Source organism: Equus przewalskii, chromosome 1 (assembly GCF_037783145.1).
Source record: "Equus przewalskii isolate Varuska chromosome 1, EquPr2, whole genome shotgun sequence".
Classification (NCBI taxonomy): domain Eukaryota; kingdom Metazoa; phylum Chordata; class Mammalia; order Perissodactyla; family Equidae; genus Equus; species Equus przewalskii.
Genome location: NC_091831.1, coordinates 172,068,074 through 172,089,807, shown reverse-complemented (window position 1 = coordinate 172,089,807; position 21,734 = coordinate 172,068,074). Strand labels below are relative to the sequence as shown.

At 41.1% G+C, this 21,734-nt stretch overlaps 2 long non-coding RNA genes across 3 annotated transcripts in view; one reads left to right on the top strand and one right to left on the bottom strand.

Annotated features, from left to right (window-relative positions):
* Positions 1-1,667: 1,667 nt before the first annotated feature.
* LOC139084733 (uncharacterized) lies at positions 1,668-9,999 on the bottom strand. 2 transcript variants are annotated; one of them, XR_011542405.1, is made up of 3 exons: positions 9,790-9,999; positions 6,916-8,456; positions 1,668-2,076 (listed from the first exon to the last, which is right to left on the bottom strand). It is a non-coding gene; the product is annotated as an uncharacterized lncRNA (long non-coding RNA). The 2 variants fall into 2 exon arrangements; XR_011542404.1 differs by having other exon boundaries at positions 6,569-8,456; positions 9,790-9,994.
* A 3,279-nt stretch (positions 10,000-13,278) lies between these two features.
* LOC139084734 (uncharacterized) overlaps positions 13,279-21,734 on the top strand; it is a 41,388-nt gene continuing 32,932 nt past the window's right edge. The window contains exons 1-2 of the long non-coding RNA XR_011542406.1: positions 13,279-13,562; positions 14,037-14,111. This is a non-coding gene — a long non-coding RNA (uncharacterized lncRNA). The remainder of the gene's footprint in view (positions 13,563-14,036; positions 14,112-21,734) is intronic.

Here is a 21,734-nt window from a genome sequence, read left to right as displayed (position 1 = left end):
ACAAGTTGGGGAGAATCATGCAAAAACATCATTTGAAGGGGTTGGCCCCGTGGCCGAGTGGTTAAGTTTGCGCGCTCCGCTGCAAGCGGCCCAGTGTTTCGTTGGTTCGAATCCTGGGCGCGGACATGGCACTGCTCATCAAACCACGCTGAGGCAGCATCCCACATGCCACAACTAGAAGGACCCACAACGAAGAATATACAACTATGTACTGGGTGGCTTTGGGGAGAAAAAGGAAAAAATAAAATCTTTAAAAAAAAAAAAAAAAACATCGTTTGAAGAAAGATAAAGTTGCTACTCTGTTGATTATCATTAGGGAGGCAAGCCCAGAGCTGGAAAACCAGCTGGAAGCCTTTGGGATACGGTTAGCACCAGGGGAAGAAAGGAAGATGGACATGGAAAGAAAGTTCCACTTCTGGTCATTGAATATAGACAGCACAGGCCAGGTCGTATTTAAGCCAGATCTGAAAATTATCTCTGACCTCCAGTTTCTATCACTTCAAAACTACAAGCTTGCAGGTATGGGTTTGCAAGGAGAATGAACATAATGATGTTGAGTTTTCCTCTGTGCTTGCCAGAACTTTCTCATACCCATCAAGAAAACGACTGACTTAGGCTTTTGTCTGATCTTAACCAATCTACTTTCATTTTCCATGAGAACTGAATGGGAGATTTTCTTCCGGAGTCAACCTGTTCAAATTCTTTTTGGATTTCTCTATGATTCTTGATCAAGATTTTCAAACTGTCATTTTAATGAACTCTTAAATAATTTCAGATTTTAATATGCTGAAACTTAATGAAATAACCATTTAAAATGTGACTATATGACTACTTACTTAAACCAAAACAATGTGATCAAGAATGTTTGAAGTTATCTAAAGATTGATTTAGCCCGACATCTCTGGGCCTTTGATTAGGGCTTAGAAGAATGTTCGATTCTGGCAGTGTTACCTAGTGGTTTTGGGCCAACCAACTTGGATGTGAATCCTGGCTGCACAACTTACTGGCTATGTGACCCTCCTTACCTCTCTAAGCCTCAGTTTCTTTATCAGTAAAATGGGGAATGAAAATACTTACCTCGTGGAGCAGTTAAAGTGTGATCCCCAGACCAGCAGCATCATCGTATCCAAACCTGGGAACTTGTTAAAAATGCAAATTCTCAGGCGCCACACCAAATTTACTGAATCAGAAACTCTGTGGGCAGGCTCCAGAAATCTGTGTTTTAACAGCCTTCCAGGTGATGCTGATGCTAGTTAAAATCTGAGAACCACTATTATAGGGTACATACTTATAGGGATTATAATAAGTAAACAAGATAACACACCTAAAGTGTTTGGTGCAGGCTTGGCACAGATTAAGTGCTCCACAATTGCCAGAGATGATTATGGAGGTGCTAGTGTAGCCATCTTCACAAAGCAGCTTGGGAAGATCCTATGATACTGAGCCATCACTGAGAACACTATTCGCAGAAAAAGGAAGACTCATCTGGGTACCTCACAGGTAACCAAGCAAATGTTTGATTGTTTTCTAAAATTGCTCAAACATGAAAATCTGGCTATAATTCTTATATGAGACACAGTCATATCAACTTAAGTCTGTCAATGGTTTAGCATAGATCCTCTGAACACAAGCTAATCTGAAATCCCAGAAAACACGATGAAAATAAATCAGTTACAATAACTTTTATTGGTGATTCCAGGTTATCACTCTATCCTCGACTTCCTCTAACGTCAATTGTCAGTTTGGGATGCTTATTGAGGTTAGGACTTTGAGAAACCATGATTCGCCTGTTTCCATGGTGGTAGATAAAAGCTTAGCTTCTCTGGCTCTATTCTTTTTTCAATAAAATGTCCATCGGTCCATTGTGAACAGCATTCCTGCAGCAAGGGTAGGAGACAACCCATTAAGTAAGCAGCCCAGAAGTGAGATTTGTCTCTGATTTTGCATGAAGGATCAAGACAACATAGTATAGATGGCTTCCATGGCTCTTCTCTCCTTTTGTTCAACAGACAGTTTTGAGCTTCCCCAATGCTCCCAGGCCTGGTGCTATGGTGAACACAACAGCCCCTCATGAGTCTGACAAGTGGAGGAGACAGATATTAATCAAATAATCATATAACTAAGTTAAAATTTCAACTGTGATAAATGCTATGAAGAAGGGGTATATGGTGCGATGAAAGCCTGTAAGAATGGGATTAGACCCAATTCTTGGCTTGGGGGAGGTTTTCCTGTGGAAGTCAGTTAGAGTTGAGATCTATGATAGGCAGGATTCTAAGATGGCCCCATGACCTTGGCTCCCTGGTATTGTGCTTTTATAACCTCCTCCCCTTCAGTGTGAACAGGACCTGTGACTTGCCTCTAACCAATAGAATATGGCAAAGATGATGGGAAGTCACTCCTGTGATTAGGTTATAACATGTATTAGAGAGGTCATAGTGGAAATGAAGAGAAACAGATGAATTTGGGAAAAATTCAGAAGGTAAAATTGATGGGAGTCAGTAGTGGTTTAGAGATGAAGGTACGGAAGAGCGAAGTATCAAAGACAACTCCTTGGTTTCTGTCTTGGTCATTCTTGGGCATGGGGAACATTGAAGGATGGCCAGATCTGAGGCAAGGGTCAAAGATGATGAGTTTTGTTTGGACATGTTGAAAGTGAGCTAACTTTGAGACATACAAGATATATCAAGCAGTTGTATGGAGTATCCAGAGCTCAGAGAAAAGCTCTGAGCAGAGGATCCATATCTGCGGATCTTGTTAGTAACTGGAGTGTTAGTGGGTATGTGATTTCTTGCCCAGGGACAGCAATAAAGGGAAAAGGAAAAAGGGCTCTACTCGAACCTTGTGGGACTCCTCCAGTTAATGGCTGGTAGAGGAGGTAGAGGCCTGGTAAATAAACCAGGAAGGAGGTGCCAGAGAAAAGGGGGAAATCAGCAGTGCATAGTGACATGTGCTTGGGTGTCTCTCCAGGTGTCTGTCTTGGGTAGTGCAGGTGTCTTTGACACAAGGATTACCTGCACCTTCTACCTCCTTGATGAATCTGGAAGCACGTGTAGTCTGCCTTTCAATTTTGTTGTAACCCACCCAGCTCTACTAGTGTCCAGGACACATAGTAGGCACTGGCCAAATATCTCTTGCATTGAATCATTTCCTTGTTGTTCAAGAAAGAGTGGAATGAATACACGTAGAAGCCTAGGTCCTTCAAGCACATAAACAAACGAGCAGAGTAGAGGATATTGTTTCATTGTGTGGAAGGTAAATATACAGCTACGTGACTAAAATAGTTCAAAAGCCATTTCAGTAGTTTCTGTTGCTGAAATATGTTTAATCAAATGTTTAATCTCTTAGAGATTCAGAGAACTGATAACAAAACAGGACTTCTTGGCTGTACATTGCAATCAGGAGTTAAATATTCTTCATGCCTTTGGTGTCCCTGTTTCAGGTTCTTCAAGAAGGTGAACTCCCAGTGGAAAAGGGGCTAGGGACTATTTGTTTGCTTATTCAAAAAATGCATAAAGAACTTATTACATTCACAATCAGTCCTTTATCAAAAACTGCCGGCTGCGTACTGGATTGTGGGTCTTTTCCAGGGCGAGTTAAAACATACTGATGCCCCCTGGGTGCCAAGAGAATCTGATATAACCCTAACAGACAAAGCAAATCTAGACCTCTCAGAAAACAATGCACACTCCCCAGTCATTCTGCCACTTTTTAGAGCACTTGTGGTCGGGAACCTCAAAGAATGTGTTTGTGTTCGTTTCTTAGGGCTGCCGTTACAAATTACACAAATTACACCCAAACTACGTGGCTTAAAACAACAGAAACTTATTTAGTCGAGGGTTCTGGAGGCCAGAAGTCTGAAACCAAGGGCCAAGCTTCTTCTGAAGGCACTGGGGGGATCCTTGCTTGCTTCTTCCAGCCTCTAGTGGCTCCCGGTGTTCCTTGGCTTGTGGCGGCAAAACTCCAACCCTTCTCTGTCTTCACATGGCGCTCTCCTCTGCGTCTCCATGTCTTCTTCTTTTCTGTCTTTTACAAGGACGCTTGTCATTGGATTTAGAGCCCACCTGGATAATCCAGGATGATTTCATCTTGAGATCCCCACCTTGATTACATCTGCAAAGACCTTTATTCCAAGTCAGGTCCCATTCTGAGGATCTGAGTGAACTTAACTTTTGGGGAGTTACCGTTCAACTCACTACACTACTAAAACTTCCTAAAAGCCCATGGAGTGAGCTAGCTCAATTATTCCCATGTTATTAAAAAAAAAAATTTCCAGAATGTATTAAAAATTATCCAAAGTAACCAGGGGACTTGACTCTGAATTTTCTGAAAAGTCTGCCTGAGAAGATGATTTCCTGATGTCAGGCAAGGATCCATTTTAGGAAGTCTCTTCTAGGATGAGATTTGGTGCCTCCCAAAATGTCCTCTGACCAAATATATCTTGAAGGACTTGGAAGCCCAGCATTAGCATCACTTCTTAAGGATGTCTTAGACACATGCTCAAGCCAACTCTTCAAAAACATGTGTCTGGGAAAGACGACACATTTGTTGGCTAACGCATTAGCAGAGATTAATTTATTTGATTTATGGATTTCCCCAAATTGCCTAACTTACTACCAAATAATAAACTATATGTTTGGGAGAATCTAGTTCATGCTATCACTAATAATTTATTAAAAGAGATATAAAATCTAGTCAAGACTAACTCAGTTTATAAATTCCTCACACCTGTGAGATCCACTCATTTCTTCCTGCGTTAGGGTGTTGTCTTCCCAAGAATTAGTTCTGGCCAGAGAAAGAGCCTTGTGGTGGCCCGAGGGGGTGAGCCTGTGCTGCCTGTGATCCCCAAGAGGCCAAATAACCTACTGGCCTGCCATTGACCCTACACCAGGGGGCACAGCTGTCATCCTGTGGAGACCCAAACAACCGCAAGATGATTTAGTGTGTATTTTTCAAAGTAACCTGTCGGGTCACGAGGGAGGGATTGGCCTGAACTTGTTCTTCAGTGACTCATAAACTTTACAGCAACATCACAGCCCAGTTTGGAAGTAACAGAGCTCAGAATTTACAAAACACACCTTCACAGAAGAGTATGTAGATCCTTGCTGAGGACAACCAGTGACGAGAGTCAGTTGCAGCGGAGGAAAGAAGAAAGAATGAAACTTTCTCAAGCCGTTAAGAATGACATCGCTTGTAAAGCAAACATAGTTAGGCATCCTGGCTCCTGCTGATTGCTCATATCAGTTCACATCAGTAAGCATTTGCATGGTGGGGGGAGCGGGAATAAGTCACCACTCTGAGCTAAGGTATAGAAGATTAGATTATAGGAGAGCAGAATGTGGGACCTTAAAACTTGGTCAAAGGCATAATCTTTCTGATCCCTGTCCAATAGATTGGTCATATTGGCTCCCTAATTGGAAGGTTGAATGCAGTAAAGGCTTCAAAGAGCTAAGAGCTCCACGAAAGAGTGACGCAATTTGAACTACAAAGGCATATTAACGGTGGTCTGCTCAGTGCCTGGGGAGAGTGGGGCAAGGACGATGCTGCACTCACTCCACCATCACATTGGATTTCCAGAGGCTTCAGCTCTCATCATGTCACTTTTTGATCTAGAAATACCAAACTCTTCTACCCGACAAGTAAAGTCCAAAGATCTTTTCTTGATAACATCAATTGCTGTTAAATGTTATTAATGCACAAAATTCTAAAAGCACAGAGAAAAAATATCACCTCCAAATTCCAGCACCCAGAGAAAAACTTTGTTCCACCTTACATTTTGGCATATGTTTTTCTAGTCATTTCAAAGTACAGAAATGTACCCATTTTAAAACAACAAACAAATGGAACTTTGGGGGTCACTTTTCAATCTTTCATTCCACAATATTTAATCAGCACTAACTGTACACTGAGCACCATGGCAGACACTAAGACAACAAAGATAAATAAGACCGAGTCATTTCCTTGAGGTATTCCCCAGTCTAAAAAGAAAGTCAGACAGAAGGACAGAGGGTGGTAATTCACTCCTGTGTGAGTCTCAGGAATCAAAGATGCTAAGACTCAAGTCTTCAGAGTCCTTCTCTTGGGGCCTCTCTTCTTGATAATGTTATATAAGGTCACACACTGCTTCTCAGCACAAAGACATTTCTCCATCTTTGTTCCCATAAACCCCTAGTGTAAACAGCAAAAGCAGGACAAGTATCACCTTAGGTCAGAACGAAAACTCTGATAGGCCATAGGGCAAAGCCAGCCAGGGAAGAAATTTTAATTCTAGGTGAAAGCAACCGCCCTGAGGTCCCTCAGTGTAAGAGAAAGCCGGAGGGAAGAAGATGACAATCATATTTTAAATTTCGGGAGCATTTACAACGGGCTGGTCACAGTGCTGAAGGCTTTATACACACAATCTCATTTAAGCCTCAGAATATCATTATGGGATTGGTATTAGAGTTCTCATTTTACAGATAAAATCATTGAAGCTAGAGAAGTGAAATGGTTTTCCCAAGATCATCCAGTTAAGATGTGGCAAACTTTGCCTTGAGCCTCAAATCACTGCTCTGAACCTCAGGAAACTCACAGCTCAGAAGACGGAGCGAGTCAAGGGAAGCAGCGTGGTGCGTAGGAAGCGGTGCAAGCTTTAGAAGTATACAAACGGCATCACCCTCTGGTTCTACTCCCTCCTTGGCAAGATCCTTTAACTTTTTTGCTGGTTGGTTTTCCGATTTCTGTGCAGGGAGCCATATCTTCTTTATCACTGGGTCCTCAACATCTGCAACTTTGTCTGCCATCCTGCACTATAGGTCCTCCAAAACTGTGTTGAATGAGTGCCAGCTTAATGCATGAATTGAGGCAGGACAAGAAAACTTATTTTATTTTTAGAGGGCTGCAGTGAGGGTTGGCAGTGATGTGAGTGACGTGACTCACCTGGTGCCTGCACAGTGTAGACGCCGCATGAGCGTCGGCCTCATTATCCTACAATGAAGGCGCAGTGTGGGGCAAGGCGAACTGAATCAGCGGGCTGCTTTTTCCTTTAGTCTGAAACCTCTGTGAATTCCTCCCCTTAAGACACATTCCAGAATGTGTGAGGCCACTGAGGGGAAACAAGAGCGAGAACTAGACGAGCTCCGTTTGGGAGCCGGGCACAAATTGTCACGCTGTGATGAATTTCCTAGACTATAAAGATCCCTGCCTTGATGCACGTGCACGGCGCCAGCGGCTCCCTGAAGCATTTCAGAGCTTAACGCCCCGCCAGGCTCAGTGTTTGCATGCCCGTTTTGCTCTCCCGAGGCCCAGCGAAAGTCCTTTTTGATTCCTGCTTCATCCATAGGAAAAAAAATACATACTAGAGAAGTCCTCAGTGGAAACGGCATTGTCACCAAGCATAATAGAAACATTTTAAAGATAAATTTCTTCCGATTGCTGTGGCCTTTTATCTGACAACTCAGAGAAGGGCGTTAAAACTGATCAGCAGATTTTCTCTGCAGTACAGTATAATATCAGAGACTGGATAGAAAGAGTGATTACACTTATGTTGTCTAAAATAACATCCGGCTTTGTAAAGTGTGGTTGACTCGAAATATCACTGTTTAGCTCCTGCAAAGCTGGTTTAGTTTTTTTCTCACCTTTTCACAATAATCTCCTAGAAAACCCTCATTTTTCATTTGAATTTGGCATGGAGTCTGGCAGCAGCTCAACTGGCCTTCTCCAGGGAGGGGGCCCACTCAGCAGATGGGCCCTCCCAAGTATGGAGTCCTGGGCTCCTTGACCTTTAGAGCAAGAAGGTCTTTGGTGAAAACAACTCCTTTGGCCAAATTCTAGTGCTCCTCTATGTGGTGGTTTCAAGTCAGCTGCTGTAACTTGCTTTCAGGGCATAGGAAACTCTTCTTCATGACCCAAAGAGTTTGTTCTTTCCTTTCTGTCCTTGCTTATCCCTCCCCGAGCTCAGAGAGGAAAAGAATGACTCTCCTTTGCTCCTGGCTCAGAATGCACATCAGCCAAAGTCAGAAAGACAGTCCCCCTCCAGGGGAGCTGTCCCCAGCTCTACCGAAAGCCAACTTCTCCGGCAATTCATTGGCTGCCTCCCACACGCCCTGCCCCAGACAAACGCCACCTGGAGGAGCTCAGGGACAGAAAAATGTCGTTTCCCTTAAAGAACCCACGTGGTTTTCATGACGAGCTGAGGAGGTCTCTGTAGTTCATGGGCTTTCTCTCTTTGCCTGGCTGCTGGAAAACTCAGAGCTGGAAATTGCATTCTTTTTGCGAGGGTTTATTGATATAAATTTTTCTACTACTATTACTTCATGTTTGTCTGTTGTCTTTTAGCTTCTGTTGATGAGTCTCTGTTTTATTGGAACTCCATTTCTGGTGTAACTTACCACAATTTCTTTTTGAGAAGTAGATGAGCTATGAATAAATGGACATTTTAGAAGTGGCTATCGCCATTCCAGTCATGCTGTTGTTCTCACCTGCGCGATAGGAAAATTAACCAAGGAAAAACGATTTAGAATCATCCTCCCAATGAGCAACTTCGACCTAGAAGTTTTAGGCCTCACCAAGACCAAAATAAAGAGAATTAGTCATTCGTCCATATAGAAAAGTTCTCATCGTTGATAAACATTTACTTACAAGCTCCAAGTAAACTCATTATGCTGCCTCCTCTCTTTCCCTGCCCCTCACTTTTATAAAATATAGCATAGAGTAAAAAAGCAGCCCATTTTAGGTAGGTAAACTGAGTCACAGGCGTCAAAATAATAAGACTAAGAAAATATACTAAGTTATGGAACAGCGAACAGCTGGAAGTGTGGTCTGCGAAGTCTGGAGACAGAATTAGCTCAAAGCCTTACAACCCAGCCCAACACAAATAACTTAAAGTGGGCAACTTAAAAAATCAGGTCTCATTCCTCCTCTCTGAGGAATTTCTCTAGGAAAACAACAATATTTCAAAGGTTTTACTTTTTTTTTGAGAGGAGGTTATCAGTTCCTGTTTATGATTTAATGAAATAGTCCTAATCAGAATTTTGCCATTTAGCGGAAGGGAAGAAAAATTTGCCTTGGTGATAAGTCAAAACCAGATAATGTGATTCACCAGAAACACTCACCAAATTAGTTAAGCACAGCACATAACGAAAGACAAAAATTGTGAGACAAATTTTATCAGAGAAATTGAGGCAAAGGTCAGCATATGCAACCCAACAACTATATCTGCCATCAAGAAGTAATGCCATTTAAAGGAAATACACATAGACGTTATCTTGACCTCCTCGGGGAAGGAGGGAATTCTGAAGGAGGTAAACCGAGGCAGTGGTGGAGGCAAGAGTTGGGCAGGATAAGTACCAGCCTCCTGCATCCTGTTGTCTCACCCACAGAACCGTCCTGCCCCTTTCAGCTTAACTTCTCCAGACGTTAGAGCCAACGCTGCTGAAATCCGGCTGCTTGCTGCCGTCAACAGGAATCAATATGCCCCAGAGACATGTTAAGCGAGGTGAAGCATGTATGTTCCCGACACGAAGCCGGATTTAAGATAGTGCCGGCCACTAACCCAGCAGCATCCTCCCTTTATTTGTGCCTATATATTTGAAAAAAGGCGGGGGGCGTGGGAGACACCCAAGTTTACTTTTTTAAAACTAAATAATGTTGCCTTGTGGCACTCATATTGTATCTATTACACATTTCACTTCAAAACCTCATCTCCCCTAAACCCTCTTCAATGCGCTTGAAGTAGCACAGCCAAAGGAAAGGAATTTTCTATTTAACTAGAGCACTGACATTCTGTTACACAATTCGATCCTGTCTATTTACCTGCTCTCAAAAACACAAGGCCCTAAACACGAAACGCTGAATGCGCGGAGCCTGCGATGCCATAGGTGTCTGAATGCATGTGCCGCTTCCCTCTCACTCATCAGTGTAATTGTTGCCATGTTATTCCATTTTTTGATTAGTCTAGTCCCTCAAGCTCAATGCTTTTTTCTGGCCCAACGTTCTTCTGCTGGTTGTCATGGTGACTGAATTGTTAGAGAGGAGAAAGCCTCTGTTGTCTGTCATTGTTCTGTTGTGGTTTAGGTAACGCGGGAGGCAACACAAGTGAAGTGGATGGACCTTTTTCGCTCTGCATCATTTCATAGTATTGAAAAATCTCACATAAAAAAGGAGCAAATAGGCCCAACCAAAGAAATAACCAAGCTCTTTCTGAAGAAAAGTGCACATTATTATAAAGAGGCAAAATGGCACTAATAATGAACTGAGTAATCTGTGAAAAATGCTGCTGAATATTACATTTATTACTAGAACAATTGCTGCAACTTACACATCACATACAATACCTACCATTTTGCAATTTAGAGTAAATATAGTTTTTAACTATACAATTGTGGCATCAACTCTTTGATTCTCGAGGCTCTGCTGCTTTAACCTTATGTTCTGTTTAACCCCAAGAGAGCATGTTGGAAGCAAGGACTGACGCAGAATTAAGAGTTTGGGAGATTTTCTTTTAGTGGTAAGATAGTGTTAGGGTCAATTTCTACTTTGGGAATGTGGAAATGATGTTTTAAAGATTAGAGCTGACTACAACAGAGAACTTTCTCTTCAAATGGTAAAAAAATGTTGTCGAAACTAACCAGAATAAATATAATCGTTCCTAAATTTAATTTTCCATTTCACAAATTTTTTAACCAGAAAATGGAGAGATGTGTCACAGATACATGATAAATTAAGGGATAGTTCATAGATAAGGACCAAACTAATAATAGTGCTTATAAAAAACTCCTCTTAACCTTCTCTCATCATTGCATTGGTAGACATATTCCTGCCCTAATCAGTAATTACTTTTATTAGTATTAGTATAATTTTTTTCACTATAAACTTTTCCATTTGTGTATTTAATTTTGGAATGATTTACTTTAATTTTTATTTAACAATTTCATTTAATTAGTTTAATGATACAGAGTTTTAAGTAGGTAACATTTGGTAAATTATAATTAAAAAATAAAAAGACTAAAAGATTTACTATGAAAAGCTTCCCTCCCACCCCTGACATTATCTAGTTCTCTCTTAATCCTCCACGTATAAACATTGTTGTTTTTTTCGTAGTTTTCCAGAATTTCTTTATGCAAGTATTAGGAAACACTAATAGAGATCCTTATTTTGCCTCTTCGCACACAAAGGGCAGCAGGCTGTTCACACCGTTCTGCACTTTTCACTTCACCCTGTATTTGGTTGTCTTTCTAGATCAGAACATAGAGAGCTTCCGTTTTCTTCTTTTTCAAGGGAATACAAGAGCATAGTATTCCATTGTATGGTTGTACTACAATTTATTTAATCAATTTCTATTGACGGACATTTAGGTTGTCCTCAAAATTTTGCTTTTATAACAAATAACTTTGTGTATTTGTCATTTTTTATGTATGCAAATATATGTGAAAGATAGAATATCGGAAGTGAAATTTCTAGGTTAAAGAGTATATTTGCGTCTGCAAATTTGATGAAAACTGTCAAATTGCCCTCTGTAGGGGTTGTTCTCATTTACACTCCCATCAACAGTGTACAAAAGTCCCTGTTTCCCCATACCTTGCCAACAAGGGGGTAATATTGAACTTTTGAAACTCTGGTCACTCTGATAGGTAAAACATAGTACGACTCTACAGTTTTTATTTAAATTTCTCTCATTAATGAGGTCAAGTATCTTTTCATATGTTTTAGAGCCAATTATATTTCTTTTCTTGTTATTCCTCTTTTGAATACTTTGCCCATATTTCTTTTATTGTGTTGATACTTTTCTTATTGATTTCTAGGAGCTCTTTATGTGTTTGAGAAATTTGCCCTGTGTTGTGTTATGAGTTGAAAATATTTTTCCCATTTGCTGTCTTTTGACTTTGCATATGGAGTTTTTTTCATGCGGAAGTTCTGTTTTTCTATGTAGTCACACAAATCTTTCACAGCTTCTGTCTGTCTTTTCTCTTCCATGCCCATTCTAAGGCTATAAAGAAACCCTCCCATGCATTTTTGTAGTACTTGTATGATTTCTTTTGTTTTTCTTTTTTTACATTTAATATTAATACTTAAACACTCTCCTTGGCTGGGGTATGAGATACAGATCCAACTTTATTTTTCCAGAGGGCTATCCAGTTACCCCATCTCAAATGATGGAAGAATCTATCTTTTCCCCCCTGCTGATTTGAGATGCTCCCTGTTCCAGACGCTAAAGTCTGTTATGTTTCTGGTCTATTTCTGGACTTCCTATTCTGTTACTTTGGCCTGTGTCTGTCCATACATGGAGTACATTTAACATAACAAGTACAAACACCGTCAACAGTGCACTACAAAAACGGTACTTAGTCTGCAAATGCGCTTAATTATATCTGTGTTTTCACACCACAAGTATTTTTTTTTCATATTTACCCACTGCTCACTCTGACTCGCCATCTAAATATATATTCCTTCCTTGATTGCCCCAGGAAGTATATCCATTATGATGTGGCACCACACATTGATTGTCACTCAAGTTCTGGGAAAACACAGCTGAGACATCACCAATTTTTCAATTAAAACTACGAATTCAAGAATATATGTGGCAGAAGGCTGTTTTCCCTTTCTGAATACGACTTCAAGGGAATAGAATGTGGGCTGTTCACAAATCTCAGTGCTCTTTCACCCAGCATCTCGGGGTGGTTTACAGCCACAGAAATCTGCTAAACGCGCCGTTCCCGCTTTCTGAGGGTGCTCCACGGTGACTTGAAAGCCTAGCCACTAAAGAGCATTTGAAAGGGCACTTACTATTTAGTACCCATAAACATACATTTTTATTTTCTCTCATACTGTTTAATGGCGCGATATTCAGCAAGGATCTGTGGTAACCAGCTGGCAGTCACCGCAGACCCGCTCCAAGAAGGAGTCCCAGCGCCTCCTCGCTCGCGCCACTCTCCCTCCCCGCAGCAGAGGGGCTGCGGCCAGTCCATCTTCGTGCCTAATATTCCCAAGCCTATTGTCCGTTCTTGGTCTAATGTAGGGCATTCTCGCAGACTGAGGGTGATTTTCAGGAAAGGTCTGTAATAATGCTCTGCGGCTGTGATCTCGAGGCTTTTGAAATCCGCTTTCCCGCTTCCACCCCACCTTCTTCCCAAGCATTTCATCCCTGGCGAGAAGATTAATGTCCTCACAACAAAAGATGACTTTCGGAGCAGAACCTGCCCAATAACCAGAAGTGGCAAGTAAAAGAGGCACGGTGCTGACCTCTCTCAGTGACATGAACAAGAAGCAAGTGGAGGAGCCTTTCGTTCTGCTTAGAAAGAGCGCAGACCTCTGGGGCAGGAAGCGCCCGGCTCCGCTCACTTCTCTGAGACCCATTGCGAAAGGTGAGCAAACCTGAACGCTCTCGCCCTCTTTCCCCAATTAGTTCAGACGGCAATCGACCTTCAAAGATATCCATTGCAGGGGCGTTTTTCTGGTGATGATGCTGTGAAAATAATTTTCTTTTTGAAGGACTTTCCTTCTATTCTCTCCCCATGGCAACTTTAGAAAATTTGATCCAACGCACACACGTGCGCGCAAACCTCTCAGGCTATCCACAAGCTCTCTAGGTGAGTGGGGACAAATGGCAGCCTATCACACAAGTGCACCCAGGGCGACTGCACAGACTCCTCTGCAGCCCCCACTGTGCCGGTAGAATTTTTTTTTTTTTTTTTTTTTAAGTACAGGACAAGACAAGGTACCCAGAGAGCAAGTTGAGACCCAGTTGTTTGTTTGTTTGTTTGTTTAAGCAAAAAGTAGTTTGGCCAAACTGCTTTTCCAAACTGACTAGGGGGATTTCTTACTGTACCAATATCTGTATAGCAATGGAAGAAAGAATGCAATATATCTAAACCTTCAGGGCCTCTGTACATTTGTTATACAGCTGAATTGCATAGCTGATACTAGAAACCAATCGGAGAGGCAATTTGTGGAAAAGATAGTCCCAAGGGTTGAGGGAAGCATGGGTGGTTCAGGACTGTTGGGAGGGTTAGGTTGGTATTAGTCATAGCACTCAATCCTGGTGAGACTCATTTTATCAACAGAAACCTCCCCCAAATAGATGCACATCTAATCAACTCCACGTGATTAAAGAAATCCTGCACACCTCACAGCTTTTGGTAAGTATTTCAAGCATCTTGTCTTCCCGTTGCTGTCTCTTTTCTAGGGACCCTTATTTAAAAATGCTCTTTAAATTAGGAATCAATACAGAATAAAACAAAAGCTACAGTGCACTTCAGCGTAGTATAATTTCTGGGAGAGAAAAAAATGGCTGTTTCTATTTTATCTTTTCTGCCTTGACACAAGAGTGTCGTGCCGAGAATTATGCAGGGGCTCGGATGTAATGGCCATGCCAGGAATTGGAAGCAGCACCTGTGGACCAGGATTTAAATCCCGTGGACAGTTTTTCTTGATGCTTTTATAGAGCATGAATGAGGATGTAATTTAAAAATAAGCCCTGTATCCTATTTAAAAGGATAAGAAGGAGCTGGACGTGTGTAAATGTTTGGATTAAACATGACCAAAGCCTGTACCGTATTTAAATGGCTTGGCACTTTGAAAATGATGGAATCAGTCTTCATAATGGTGCAGCATCTACCTAATGGAACTAAATTTGCAATATAGGTGCATAGTGGAAAAGAAGGGCAGACAAGTGGCACTGAGATCTAAGTGAGACGGCACCAAAGAATGAGACATATTGAGTTTAATGACTGACCTTACTGGAAGCTTTCTGCTCTGACAATGAAGATGTGAATTATCCTATTATTATAAGCAGATGGATCATCTTATTAATGCACCCTAGCCTTTCACATTTTTATTTGACTTTAAATTAAATTGAACAATTTCAGTACCATCCTCCCATCCCTTAAAGGAAACAGAAGCTGATGCCCAGAAATATTTTCTGTGTAGCTTTATATATTTTTTTCTTTCCAGAGACACACTTTAAGCTCTGCCACACTATAATGCTTTGGCTTTCCTTTGGATATAGCTGAGGTGTCTTGGAAGTTTCTCTGTAAATTCCTTCAAATCCAGAGGGGCTGAAAGAGATCCTAGGAGGCTGTGCTCCTCTTAATGACTCCACGTGGAACAGCATCTTTGGAATTCTGATTTTGACACTCTCAGCCACTTGATGGCCCCTGCTACAGGGAGAGCAGATGAGCCATAATCAAATGTTTTCTGAATTCATCCCTAGTACAACTCTCCCCTTAAACCAAAATTAGGCAGTGAAGTAATATTTGTTTAGAAACACTTACCAGGCACCTGCTTAATACCATAAACGCTATCCCGGCAAAGCCTTTGCTCACAAAGGAAATATTTCACTGGAAGGTCAATATCTGCAATGACTGAAAGGAACGGAGCTGCTTCAAACTCACCGACAAAGGCTTCTGTCTCGGCCCCTATTCCACTCTCTTTTTTTTCCTTTTTGGTTTTGTTTCCTTTCAGCATATTTTAGGAACTAATCAGCTTTATAAAAGGTACCACTGTTAATCTACTGTTTGTCTTGGTCTTCACTGCAGCTCCTTAAAAGATAGAGAGCAAACAAAGCAAGAATTAAGGTCATTCCATTTAAATCCTTCAGAGAGGAAGACAAGGGCTAAGTTATTGCTGAGGACCACAGAGAGGAGCGCTGGAGGAATCCAGGATGAAAAAAACCCTCATTGTTTATTATTTGCCAGCTTCAGAGCAGCCCCCATTCCCATATTTGTGAAGGGATTACCCTCCCATCTTCAGAGATTAATGGGAAGCCCAGACAAGTCTCTGGCCCACAGTACACTCTGCTCCAAAGCACGTTCTCCAGGTCGGTGGACCTTGGAGTGCACTCACTCAGGGGACACAGAGTGTGACAGTCTCACACCTCACAGCCTAACGTGAGTCTTCCCCCAGCTGCTAGAAGCACACAAGCAAACATAACTGTCAGGGGGATGCCATGCTTGTACAGAAACAAAACTGCATCTTAGGAGGTGGGAGCTGTGCACGTGAAAATCTTAGCATGTATCAGATACAAAAGGGGGAGAAGAGCAAAAATAAAAATAATAATCCATGCAAAATCTTCACAGTGGCAGGTACTATTGGCCTCTTTCTTTCTTCTCCCATCCTGATTGCAACTCTGCTACCCATCTTTTATTTGAGACAGAAGCCAGTTGAAGTGTACTTGAATTTCTTCATTTGGTGCTCCTGTAGTTGTTCATTACACTAAAATATATTAGCCTTAAAATTTTTTAACATGGCAATGGGTTGGCATTGCTTTGCAATATTTGCAACCCAAACACTATAGCAAGGAGTCAGCGCTTGAGAAACTGGCAAGAAAATCTGACCCAAGGTCATTAAGTGAATGATGCACCGTAAAGTTTTGTCTTTAAAGAAGTAACATCAGGCAGCGGAAATGGCCATCTGTAGCCAAGATGCAGAGTCTTCATTCTCAGGGTTTAGTGAGGTTTGACATGTAGTAAATGCACAATAAGCATTTGTTGCACGAGGCAAAGTTTTGGTATTTTTGACTGCTTTAATGATAATAATAATTGTTCATGTTTATTGAGCATTTGCAATGTAAATGTGGGCTAAGAACTTTACTTATATCATCTCACTTAACCCTAACATCAGCACCATGTGATTATTGTCTCCATTTTACAGATGAGAAAAACCAAAGGTCACTGCAGTTAAGTCACACGTCCACGGCCACTAAGTAATCAGCAGGGTTGCCGGCCCACAGAGCCACATTGTCTTACTCTGGACCCTCTGTTCTTAATCCATTCTGCCGCCTCTTCAAAGCAGCATTTCTTAGTTTGAGTTTAGAAAATACTGAGTGATTGTTGCAGTTTCAATGTCATTTTATTAGATGAACAAATTGTTCTCAGAGAGAATAAGGGTGCCACTTTTAGCCAAGGAATGGGAGAAGAGGCTGCTTTCCTAGTGGCTTCAAATTTTGTCCTCAGCTCCCAGAAGAACTTAGCTGCTTACAAAATACAGTGACAACGTTGGTGGTGATTTGTTGAAAGTCACATGAACAGATCTCCTGAAAGGATTAATGGTCCTTCCTCAAGGGATATTTTACCTTCCCTAGTTACCGCACACGCACACACACACACGGTGTCAAGTTTTCCCCGGCAGGATGAGATCTGTTTGCAAAACCCTTGGCATATGGTGGGTCTGCCTGGCTTTCTGCAGTGTTTGATTATGATTGGCCTAGTTAATTCATTCCATTGTATGTTCACCCCTCTTTGGAAACTGAACAGGATTAAATTGCAATTTTAAAGCCTTAGTAAATCACCGTGTGATTTAAATTAGAATAAAGATAAACATTGAGATAGCTTTTTTGAGGAAATTCTGACAGCCTTTCTGGCCCAGCAGGAGTGTCTGTTCTCTCTTGGCCATTGGGATGCCCAGTTTCAAGTATATAGACTACTCAGTAATAAATGTAGAACCAGGATCAAAGACTAACCAGAGTGAAAAGCCATACATGAAATTGCTTCCTCTTGAATAATCCTAAAACCCCATTTTAGCAACTGCTTCAATATATTCTCCCTCCAAACTCTATTAGCTTACAAATTAGGTCAAAGTGGACTGAGTTATAGCCACGTATTTAATAACTTCCCTTCTTCTGAGGAAAATGCTGGAAATATATTTCTAAGTCAGTAGTAGTAAACCAATAGTTCCTGGAACTGAAAGCTAAGGGATGCTTGCTATTGTTTTTCAGTACCTGCTACTGAGCTAGGCAATAACTTCTAGCATGAGTTTTTTCTCAGTCTCATCTGTTCCATAGGTTGTTATACTACCATCCCTTCCAAATAAAATAAATAGATAAATAAAGTAAGTAGAAAGAATTAAGCAGGTGTTCTCGTTTGTGGAAGCTTTGGCAGTCCTATATAACTATGTTAGGAAAACTTTGAATTATCGCTGCCATTTAGCTTCCCTAATTTTAGGGCATGGCGTTTTGTTTAGAACCTTTGGAAGTTTGCTTCATGTGGCACGATTTTTGCAGCATTTTAAAATGATGAACTCCAACTGTTTGAGGATGAGAAATGAGACCCCACCACCAAAACAAGCGTGTGCTATCATCACTTTTCATTTTCCAATGTAACCCTACAGATCCTGCCATGAGTTTCCCGTGATGATCACTTGGTTCGATAGTCCACGGTCAGTAAGGAAGTTTGCCTTCATTTTGTGGTGAAATTTGTCAGTCTAGTTATTAGATAAGCTTCCAGGACTTTCCCGCTGGACAGGCAGTCACCCCAAGAGGCGAGTTAAATATAAAATAAAACATATTGCTATGGTAATATAATGGCTTCCTTTAATGGACATTTTCATTTCTGAAGAAAACAGAAAATATTCTTCTAGGCTGTTTCCCCATCCAAAAGAAAGAAAAAGAAAAGAACAACAACAAAATACTGTAAATTGGACTTATGTTTATGATTTGTAGGCATCCGTGTTGTTTAAACATCACACTTAGGAAATTTTGCATTGTCAGAAAATGCCTAGTTAAAGAAAAAAAATTTTTTAAGGAAATTGTCACCAAGGTAAGACAAGCACAGAGTGCAGACAAACACTAATTTGGGGGGAAAACATTCTAACAGATATTGAACCAGCGCTTTAGGGTAGTGACAATCATGTCCTCAGAATAAAGCTTACAAAATGCATCATTATATATCAAACTGCCATTGTTTTTATTATTGAAAGATTTCCAGAGTACAGAATGGTTACTAACAATTCATCACCACGCAGCTGTATTTTGTTGGCTTTGGAAGAACAACCAATTGGCCGCATGTAAATGACTTCATAGGTGTCCCTCCAGGGAAGTGTGGAGCAAGATGGAGCCCCAAACACATGCATCTACTGCTGGCCTCAGCCCGTGAGATATCTGGAACATCTGAAACGACAGCTGTTTTAAGAGAACAGATTCATGAGCATATGAAATGTTAAAGGAAATTTTCAGCAGACAAGAGATTCTAAAGAATCCTAGCAGAGAGAAAAGCAAAACTAAGAACAAGATCAGAGGGAGAGAAACAGCCCAACCCAGGAGCAAGAGAGAAGAACATATTCAGAGAAGTCTCACCCTTAGGATAGGCCCTGGAGGGAACTTGAGGGTTCACTAAAGACCTGCTCTTGGACAGCGAAGGCTGGCAGGTGTCCCCTTTCCCCTTGTTTACACAGAGCTGCTGGCAGGAGCTGCTTTTAATCCTTGACTAAACCCTCAGAGCTTCTCTCTCAAGAAATATCCTGCCTGCAGGCTCCCTGTGTGGGTGCAAGGCCCTAAAAGAGGAGGAAGGTAGAGCGTAAGTAACCCCAGACCTTTAGAACAGACAGAGAAGGCACCTCTACCCAGGACGCAAAGGCACTACTCACCTCAGCGTCAAAATTAAGCCCCCCTACTTTTGGCAGAGGGGAGTGGTTGAAGGGGCCAGTCCACAGCCTGCGGCTCCAAGCCCACATGCCTCAGATGAAGCCTGCGGGGTCACGCAGCCTCCAGTCAGGGGTTTACAGGAGACCTGTGTCTGCTGCCTGTATTAGTGGACCTGGTCTTTCCATCATTAATTACATTAAACGAACAACTGAGGTTTACCAGATCCTGAAGGAAAACTAACAACATTAACAACAAGAACAATGACAAAAAGCTTCCCCGAAGATTAAAAATAATTAAAGGAATAAAAGAAAAGTGAAAAGAAAATTCTGATTAATGTCTTCAAAAAGACTGAAGAGACTATTGCATCCATAAGACAAAAAAAAAAAAAAAAAAAAAGATACAATCTAGTGCAATAAGACCAAAAAGAGAAATTTAAAAAAAGAAATGAGGTACATCGACCTGAAAGGAAGAGAGAGGTTGTCGTTGTCTGTAGACATATAGTCTTCTTCCCGGACAATGGAAGGGAGTCAATGGAAACATTACGAAACTGGCAAGAATATTGAGTAATGCAGCTGATAGAAGATTAATAAACACAAATCAATAGCTTTGCTACAAGCCAGGTGTGGAGACACTGCTGTGTGGCTGACCTAACCCTCATTCTTATCCCCTTCACCCTGGCTGCCTCCCGTGCCACTTGGAAGTGGCAGTGTGACACAGTTCTGGCTAGTGAGAAGTGGGCCAGGTCTCCTGAGGAGCTTTTTTTATCACTGGTACAGGCATCAGAATCTTCCCTTCCTTCTCCTGCTTGGCAGAATGCTGCCATGAGGCTGGAGCTGCATCGGGCGTCTTTTGAAGATAAGGCCACAAGAGGCAAAAGAGACACATCCTCTGCCGACATGAAGCTGCCAAATCAACATTGGCAGCTGCTTACCTTTGGACTTTTTGTTATATGAGTAAAATAAACTCCCGTTTCTTTAAGCGACAACTGGGTTTTCCGTTGTCTGTGGCCAGACACATTCCTAACTGGTACATTCAGAACAGTTAGTGCAATGGGAAAAGAATCTCGTGCACAAAAGAAGCAAAAACTATAATACTAGAAATAAATACAAGAAATATGCAAGACCCATGTGAAGAAAACTCTAACAACAAAGGCTTCAAGAAAATGGATGGACCAGTTTCTGGTTGGGAAGACTTCCCATGATAAAGATTTTCATCTATAAGCTAATGCAATTCAAGTGAAATTCTAAAAGGACCTTTAATGGAACTTGACCAGCTGATTCTAAAATTCCTCTGAAGGAGAAAATGAACAAGAATAGACCTTCAAAAATGTTGAAAAAAATGAAGAATATTTGTTCTATCAGATATCAAACCTATTATGAAGTTCTATTATTTAAAATAGTGTAAACCTAGTGCAGGAATAGACTAATATAATAACAGAACAGATAGAAACTCTGAGGGGCCCAATGGCAGAGTGGTTAAGTTCACACGCTCTGCTTCAGTGGCCCAGGGTTTTGCCGGTTCAGATCCTGGGCGCAGACGTGGCACTGCTCATCAGGCCATGCTGAGCCAGTGTCCCACATGCCACAACTAGAAGGACCCACAACTAGAATATACAACTATATGCTGAGGGGCTTTGGGGAGAACGAGAAAAAAAAAGATTGGCAACAGATGTTAGCTCAGGTGCCAACCTTTAAAAAAAATTGAAAATCTGAAAACAGACTCTTATGTCTATGGAACTTGGCATGTAATAAACGTGGCATTTCCAACCATCAGAAAAAGAACGGATATTTAATACATGGTTCTGGGCACGTAAGAATCCATTTTACAAGAACAAAATTTCTGCATATATTAAGTCACACACATAAATAAATTCCAGATGGGATAAACAGCCATATGTCATAAACCAAATCTTTAAAACATTGGGAAAAAAATGAAAATTTTTTTTCATTTTATAAAGGTAAATACTGACATATATGATTGTCATAAAAACGCCATAAACAAAGTTGAAACATAAATTACAGCCTAGAAGAAAATGTTTTCAACATATATAGCAGAAAAAGAATCAATATCAATAATTATAAAGAATTCTTACAAATCAATGGAATAACACGCTCAATAGGAGAATGGACAAAGATTATAAACGAGTAAGATAAGAATGAAGAAATACAAATAGCTAAAAATTATATATGAAAAGATGTTTAACCCCATTAATAAACAGGTAATTGCAAATTAAAAAACTTAGCTTTTTTGGGTTTTTTTTGAGGAAGATTAGCCTGAGCTAACATCTGGCACCAGTCCTCCTCTTTTTTGCTGAGGAAGCTTGGCTCTGAGCTAACATCTGTGCCCATCTTCCTCCACTTTACATGTGGGACGCCTGCCACAGCATGGCTTGCCAAGCAGTGCG